Source organism: Phascolarctos cinereus, unplaced genomic scaffold (genome assembly GCF_003287225.1).
Source record: "Phascolarctos cinereus isolate Bilbo 61053 unplaced genomic scaffold, phaCin_HiC Scaffold_726;HRSCAF=1367, whole genome shotgun sequence".
Classification (NCBI taxonomy): Eukaryota; Metazoa; Chordata; class Mammalia; order Diprotodontia; family Phascolarctidae; genus Phascolarctos; species Phascolarctos cinereus.
In genome coordinates this window covers 351,968,754-351,977,755 of record NW_027556098.1, presented here as the reverse complement: position 1 = coordinate 351,977,755, position 9,002 = coordinate 351,968,754, and the positions used below count along the sequence as shown (strand labels likewise).

Sequence of the window (9,002 nt, the reverse complement as noted above, 5' to 3'; positions counted from 1 at the left end):
ATTTTTCCCCATTGTAGCAAGTGATTTAATTTTCCTATTTTGTTATGCATATAATACATATCTGACTAAGTATGTAATTGTGGGAACAAAAGTATATCCCGTTCTTCAATTAGCTTCTAAAGTATATTTCCATATCTCTCAATATTGTATTTAGTTAACTAAGTATACTTTATGTATTATTTCCCTTTTTCCATTGTCTTTTTCCATTTTCTTATAGTTTGTACTTTTTTCATTTGTAGTAAGTAATACAACCAAATTATTTATGTATATGCTCATCTGGCTGTCTGGAAGAAAGAGGAGGCCTAGGGATCAGTGCATATGATAGAGGAAGGCTTAATATGAAGTTAGCATAGGATGTGGAGTTCAAGATTGTGAATGTTTTAGAAACTTACCAGTCACTACTGTAATGATTGGACTAACCCACAATCTGGATTAATCAATGCTTCCAAGTTGGGTACTTATTCCTCTAGTAAGGTTATAGTAGCAATGAGTAAAAAGGGGAGCTACCACATTCTAAACTTTTGCATTAAAATGTAGGCACCCCCTTCCCCCACTTGCATGGGCCTGCTACATACATAACAGTTGAGCATCATAGCATTCAAAATGGGTCTCAAATATCTCTGTATCCTTTCTCTACTACATCCATTAAATTAATCAACGTTGGTGAACTGTGAGCTGAATAGTTCCTTTCCCTTTGACACCTTTTATCCTACATCTGTACAATCACTATCACTTGTCAAGATGATCACCACATTCATCAACAGCACCAGCATCACTGAGAGCTGACAAATGCCTGCAGGAAAATGCTAGACCATTTAGAAAAAGAATCAGCCAGACCCTATTCTTCATATTCTCCCAAAGCTAATTAGCAAAGAGATAGATATAGATTTATATGCTGAGGACATAGAAAGCAAACCTGTGTAAGTGGAAATCCTACTGGAGTAGGAACAGCAAAGTCCTATTTTTTCCCCCAGAGCAGTGAGGCCCCATCCTTTCCCTATATCCTGATTAGGTAACCCTTTCCCTTATGTTCTTAGCCCTATATGCTGAGCAGACAGCTACTTCCCCCATATGCTGAATAGGCAACCTCACTACTCTGTAACTCACCCTCTCACTTGCGACCTTGTGGTCTAGAGATGCTCAGCCTACCCCATCACCAGTGACCTTGTGGTCAAGAAACTTTCCCAAGACTGCCCAAGACTCCTCAATGCCTGATAGTAGCTTATGTGATGTCAAAGTCTCTATTTACATCTTATGAATATGGTAATGAAGGGACTCTCCAGATTGAAAGTATGGCTAATTCAAGATAGCCACCTGGAAGACCCAATACACTGCAGGCACAAGTCTTTTTTTGCTTACATACCACGAAGATTATGTCATAGCAAATTCCCAGAAGTTACTCCCCTTTCAGCTCTGATATAAGCAAGTCCCCATTCCCCTTCCACCCAACCAACCAGTATCCTGAGCTGTTTGGTTACGTTTGCTTTTTATCACTCCGAACCAGCTCTCCCACTCCACTGCTACTGAACAGGACAAAAAATACATTGGAAAACAAAAACAGCAATGGACTTCTTATTCAGTAAACAAGCATTTATGCAACGCTTACTATATTTCAGTCATGAGTTTGAATTCCTATGGATTTAAAATGTGAACAATTTATCAAAGGTAATGGCATTATAATGAAGAATTCCTTGATAACCAAGAGGCATTAAATAAAAAACTGGCACTAAGCCCAAGGGCTACTAAAGCACAACCAAATTATTAGTCCCATAAATACATTGGGCTGCTGAGCACAGAAGTGTTAACAAGACAATACAGAAGATAGGATCAGAGTTGAGATTACAATGCCATGCCTTGGAATTTACTGCTTCTAAACCACTTCTTTCAGTCACTTTGACCTTCTGCCAATGCCCCTGTGGTAGCTGGCTGGGTATGCTGGAGTGCTTTCCATGGTTTTGGCAAACACAAACACATTATGTTTTTTTTTCTTTTTCGGTTGTTGTTAGTCTGAATTCTGAACCACAGACAATAGGATTGTTCTATAACAAAAGCAATCATAATGCCCACCTTGATTTAATATGACTATTCTAAAAGCCCAACATGTGTCACACACCAAGACTTCTTTGCTACTATGGATAGAATTCAACTGAATGAGAAATTCTGCATAATGGCTGCATTCACAATTCCCTCTTCAGATAAGAGCTTGTCATAACTAAACTTTGTATCTCTTCTAGTGCCTGTCACAGTGACATGTAAACTGTGGATACGTATTAAATGTGCACATGATTTGTTTTGTTGTTGTGCAGTCATTTCAGTTGTGAATTCTTGTGACCCCATTTGGGGTTTTTCTCAGCAAAGATACTGGAGTGTTTGTCATTTCCTTCTCTAGCCCATTTTATAGATGAGGAAAGTGAGGCTTGACAAGTCATGTAACAGGTTAAGTGACTTGCCCAGGGTCACATCACTAGTAAGTATCTGAGATCACATTTGAACTCAGGTCTTCCTGACTATAGGACCAGCGCTCTATCCACTGTGCCTCTTGACTGACTTGCTACAGGACTGGTTTACCTCCTTTTCCAATTACACATGTCCTTTATAATGTCTCATGTTCTACTTTTTTTTGCACAGAAATTGTTACTGATAATATGTAGATGCCTACTCATGCCCATTCTGTGTCATTCTTCCAAAAATTTTTGTTGATATACTCTATTTCTTATATCATAGTCATTTCTGATATACCTTCTCCCAAGCCCCTTGAATTATCCCTTGTAACATTTTAAAAAATAAGGTAAGGAAAACGAACCAACACAGCAACTATGTTTGACATCTTATCCAACACTCTGGACCCACCCAAAGAGTTCACCACCTGCTCACAGAGAGGAAGGAGGTACATTTTTAAATCTCTTCTCTGTAACAAGATTTGTCATTGAATCATAAATGCAGAACTCAGGGTTCTTATATGCTTACCCTCTTACTTTGCATAAGAAGAAGCTGAGAATTTGAAAGGTGAAGTGATTCGACCCAGGTTTTAGAGAAATAGCAATGATTTGACCTAAAATCACAGGTTAATAGGTTCACAGGTTTGAAGCCTTAGACTCCACTTAGATCAGAGCCTTCCTTTTATAGATAAGGAAACTGAGAGGCAGAGAGGTGAGTGGAAGTGCATGAGATCATACAGGTAGTAATTAGCACAATTAGAACAGGAAATCAGGTCATCTAAGTACAAATTCAGACTTCTTTCCAGTACTGAATGTCATGTTAGACCCTAAATTCTAAAGAGCCGAAAAGGACCTTGAACTCATTTAGTCAGATTTGTATTGATTTTACATGTACAAACAAGAAAATCAATGTTCAGAGAAGGAAAAGTAACTTCTCCTAGGTCACACAGATGGCCAGAAATAGAAAGGGTCAGGGCCAAAACAGTGAACAAGCTTCATTACTCTCCTCCTATCCATTTGCTCTACTCCTGCCTTTCTGGTCCTTCTCTACCATGCCTCTACAGAAGCTTCCTCATCCTGGAAGTTTGCTCCACTTCCGGATTTCTCACACTAGAATTACATTCCACCTCTGGGACCCCTTCCTCTGATTGGATGCTTGCTCTCAGGACCTTCATTTTAACAAAATGTGCAAAGCAGTCATGTCTTCCCTCCTCTCCAGGTTCCACTCTTGACTCTTCAGACTTTCTTTACCATGCCCCCAAATGGATACCTTCTCCTCCCTCTCTAGCCTTTTACTATTTCATTTTATGGGCTGTCTTCCCTCATTAGAATGTAAGGTCCTTGGGAGTAGGGAACATCTTTTTGACTTATATTTTTATTCCCAGAGCTTAGTACAGTTCCTGGAACATAATAAGTAATTCATGCTTATTGACTTAACTTGACCAGAATCTATACCTGGAAAAGAATGGAGAAAGTCTATGTGTCCTGGACTTAAGACCTGTCCGTCTTTTCTTCTCCAGAATTTCTTGATGCCTTCATTTCTCCTTCCCCTCCTTAATGACAGAGCAACCTCACAGAGGTTTGAAGGCACAGAGCTCAATATTTCTACATTGCTAATAGCTCTGCATAACTTGTCTATCAGACTTTGCAGATCCTGAATCTTTTCCCAGGACTGTATCAGATTTATTTTAGATACATAAATTTTATACTAGTCTAGGTCTATATTTTATTAGTAATTTACATACTCTTTCTAGAATAATAATAGTGGTCATTTTTTTAGGTCAGTTTAAATTTTTCAAAACACTTTATATTCATTATTTTATTTTAGCTGCCACTAAACTCAGCCAGGTAAACGATTATTTACAGTTTATAGGTGAGGAAACCAGGTTTCAGAGATGTACAATGTCTTCTTGACTTGCATGTGAATTGGATTTAAGTGAGGTTGAACTGTGTGTCAGCTTCTGTGTCTTCCAGAGTCATTAGAGTCTAGTGGCAAGACAAAGGTCAAGATGCCTGGTGATGCCTCAGGATGCAGTAAACGACCTTGCATGTTTAATGTCTGGCAAAGTTCTAAGCTCTCCACAGGGCTTGTTTCCACCTCCTTCATGTCCCATTGGAATAAATTGTTCTCCTCTGTCTCTTTTGCCAGGAAAGTCTTCACTTACTTGGAGTAGATATTCCCCTAACCAACCAGACTTGTTGGTTACCTTCAACCTGGTTTAGCCTTTCTATAGAGACAGCTTTACTAGGATGCGTCTGCGGCACATGCTACAGCTTCCTGGAGCCATAGGTGAGAGCTGGGCGGCAGATGGTAGAAAGCAACCCTGAAAAGGGCTTGGCAAGCCTCCATGTCAGATGCGCTAGTCCTCCTGAACACTCCAGAGATGTATAATAATTCTTCCATTGTAAAGCACTTCGAAATTGCTAATGTCAGAGACGGATTCAAATCCAAGTCTTCCAGAATCCAAATCCAACACTCTTCACTACACACGTACTATTGTATTTATAGCCATATTTTGTGCCTGGGTTTGTAACTGTGTAACAATGGTGGTTGACGTTCTAGAGAGTAATTTGGAACTATGCCCAAAGGTCTATAAAACTGTGCATATCCTTTGTCCCAGCAATACCACTGTTGGGTCTATATCCCAAAGAGATTTTTAAAAAAGAGTAAAGGACTTATTTGTACAAAACATATTTATACCAGCTGTTTGGGCATTGGCTAAAAATTGGAAATTGAGGGGATGTCTATCAATTGGGGAATGGCTGAACAAGTTGTGGTATATGATTGTGATGGAATATTATTGTGCTATAATAAATGACAAGCGGGCTGATTTCAGAAAAACCTGAAAAAACATATATAAACTGATGCAAAGTGAAGTGAGTAGAACCAAGAGAACATTGTACAAGTAACAGGAATATCACATGACAAATAACTATGAATAATTTAGCTATTCTCAGTATCACAATGATCCAAGTCAATCCCAAAGGACTCATGATGAAACATACTCTCTGCTTCCTAAGAAAGAATTGTTTCTGAATACAGATGGAAGAATACTATTTTTCATTTTCTTTCTTTTTTGGTTCAAGTCTTCTTGTACAAAATGAATAACATGGAAATGTTTTACATGATTGCATATATATACACACACACACACACACATACACACACACATTTGATCTCTATCAGGTTGCTTACCATCTCAGGGAAGAGGGAGTGGAGGAAGAGAGAGAACTCAAAACATAAGAAAAAAATGATATCAAAAAGACCTGGCATGTTAGACTTATTCAAATGGCAGCCACCAGTATCTTTGTGTAGATATTGTAAAACAACACTTAAAGACAAAATGAACTTGATGGTATGATGTGCGTGATTGGTGTTTTTTTCTAGCTTCCACTGTTCAAAGTTTAGTCCCAGAGAATAACCTGATAAGCTTCCTTTGGATCTCCTTTGTCTTGATGGAATAGATGACAGGATTGAGCATGGGAGGGACAAAGAGGTAGATAAGTGACATTAATATGTACACGTATGTTGGTGCATATCTTCCATAGTGGTGATCCATGGATAAACCCAACATGGGCACATAGAAAATTAGTACTGCGCATATGTGAGATACACAAGTATTGAGTGTTTTAAGCCTCTCTTCTTGGGAGGCAATTGCCAGCACAGAGCAGAGGATGAGAATGTAAGAGAGGAGGATGAGTACAGAATCCAGGACAAAGGTACAGATGATAACACACAGGCCAAAGATGCTATTGATAGTGATGTCCCCACAGGGTAGATGGATCAGGTCAGGGTATAGGCAGTAAGCATGGGACAAGGTGTTGGCTTTGCAAAAGGGCAGGTGTTTCAGAAGGAAGGGCAATGGAAAATCCACACAGAAGCTGTGGATACTAATGAACAGGCTCATTTGTGTAACTCGAGCATCAGTGAGAATGGTAGAATACCTCAGTGCATTGCAGATAGCCACATAAGATCAAAGCTCACACCCAGACTCTCTGAAGGAGAAGAAATGAATAAAGAACATCTGTGCCATGCAGGCATCAAAGGCTATCTTCTTGGTATGGAAACAGAAAGTGGCTAACACTGAGGGCAGTGTGGACAAGGACACACCAAGGTCATTGACTGAAAGCATGGATAAGAAATAGCACGTGGGTTGGTGCAGACTTTGCTCCTCTTTGACAATGAAGAGAATTAGGCTATTTTCCACAATAGAGACAGTGTAGAGGACTCCAAGCAGAAGAAACATCTAATGTTGGGAGTCTTCAAGCCCTGGGAGCCAGTCAAAGTGAAGAGAGGTGACCCTGTGCCATTAGTGGAAGAGCTTCCCATCCTGGGAGTTTTGTTCAGGCTATACAGGCAAATTTCATGGAAAAGAAAGGGAGAGGTAGGTCATTGTTGATCAGATCTCTCAGTGTGGCATTCAAGTCCTCTGTAATCTCAAACCACTCTATTCAAAATTCTATGTTACTCTATTGCTCAGCATATACCTTCTATCCTAGTGAGGCAGATCTCCTAAACATCTCCTGTCCTTTACTCCTTGACAACACTTAGAATAACTTCCCTTAGTCTTTCAGTTAATCTTTGTCCATTACCTTCTTTAAGGAAGATTTACAACTTAATTCATTCAAGAAGTCTTTCTTGCTAACCCTAACCTCTGTGGATCTCTTGGCCTTCCAGATTGACAATAGTAAATGATAACAATGCCAATTTATCAGTTTAGTCCTTTGTTTGCAACTATAACCTATGTTCTCACATTTCCCCTGCTCCCTCATTCCCATTAAAGAACAGGGAACAGAAATTTCTCCCCCAACTTTTTCTCTACATCATATGTCCTCCCCCTTTTTATCCTCTTATATATACACCCTCCTCTCTTCTTCTTCTTCTTCTTTTTCTCCTTCTTCTTCTTCTCCCCCCATTACTACCTTACTTTCTTCCTCTTCCTTCTTTGCTTTTCCTGCTTTCCTCATGCTTCTCCTCAAAGCACATAAAGCCACACCTTGACTGTTTCTTTACTTTTTAACAGACCTTAATCACAAATCCTCCTTGAGGCTGGGGAAATGAAGGCTACTTTTGCTGCCTTAATTTCTGTAATCTACAAGACTGGGATGAGGTAGAAATTCTTAAGCAAGCTGAGTTAGTTATGTCTAAAAGGTTTATTCACAAATTTGTGAGAAATAACCACAAAAAATAAGGTTCAAAAATATAGTTGTTGAATCTCAAGAGCTAGAATCATAGAATCTCAGAATTTTAGAGCTGGGAGGGACCTTAGTGATCATTTAATGTAACCAATAGTCCCAAAATGAATCTCCTTCACCAAACTTGAAAAGTATTATCCAAGTATTGCTTACTTAAATAAATCTTGGATAACTTAAAACCATTGATACTGAAATATGGTTATTAAAACGTTTCTTAGCATATCAAGTGCACGGCTCCCAGGTTAAGAATCCCTGCTTTAGAAGGAAATACAAACTGCTTTGTTTCACATTTAAGGTCCTTTAAAATCTAGCCCCAACCTAATAGCACATCATTCCTCTCCTCAATCTAGTCAAACTGATCATATTTTGCCTTATATGTGGCAAACAACCTAAATTCATAAATGTAAATTAAGGGCTCTCTTGCCATCTCCCTAATCCTTTACTTCTTTTATTTTTTCCCTGTCCAAAGATATCCACCTTGGCAGAGAGAGCAGATACAAAATTAAAATTGAGCATCTCTGAGTTTTCCCTGCTGTCAGTTATCCTTTCTTTAATGCTCCTTTCCCCCCCATATAACCAAAAACAAAAACATGTAAAGGTGGACAAAAACCTTTTGTTGTCCTTAACTTTCCATATCATGTTCATCTCATTTTGGGGGCTGGTACTCATCTCTATTTTTAACGTCCAGCTTTTGAATTCCTGGTATGTTAGCTGCCCTTGTTTCACAGATAGGCAGATAGACATAAATATATTGATATAGATATAGATATACACACATACATATATACCTATATAAATATTCGCATACCTATATATATATAGTCATATATGTATATATGTTTATTTATACATATAGTGTGTGTGTGTGTGTGTGTGTGTGTGTGTGTGTGGATGACCTTCGAAGTAATCTAGACCAATTGCTGCATGAACAAGAATCTCCTCCACAACAACCCCAAATTATTCATGCGAAGTCCACTTAAATCTCCCTAATATAGAGAAATGACTGATACTAGAGTCAATTAATTCCAGTTTTGGACAATTTTATTATTGTTTCCAAGCATTCCTTACATTGAACTGAAATCCCTCTTTTTTTCTGCAACTTCCACAAATTTTTTCCAGTTCTGTCCAGGGCAGTCAAGGAGTATAAATCTAATCTCTCTTGCACAGAATAGCACTTCAAATGTTTGCAGAAAACAATCTTTTCTATCTTCTCCTTACCACCCCAGTCTTCTCCAAGCTCACAATCCACATTTACTTCAATGAATCCTAACATATCATAATTGCCAGTAGCCTCAGTATCCTAGATCTTTCCCACCTGAATATGCTCCATCTTCTCAATGTCGCTCCTCAAACAAGGTGCCCAGAAGT

At 38.7% G+C, this 9,002-nt stretch overlaps 1 pseudogene; it reads right to left on the bottom strand.

The window, feature by feature from the left end:
* Nucleotides 1-5,836: 5,836 nt before the first annotated feature.
* Nucleotides 5,837-6,768, bottom strand: LOC110195242 (olfactory receptor 51I2-like; annotated as a pseudogene).
* Between the last annotated feature and the right edge of the window lie 2,234 nt (nt 6,769-9,002).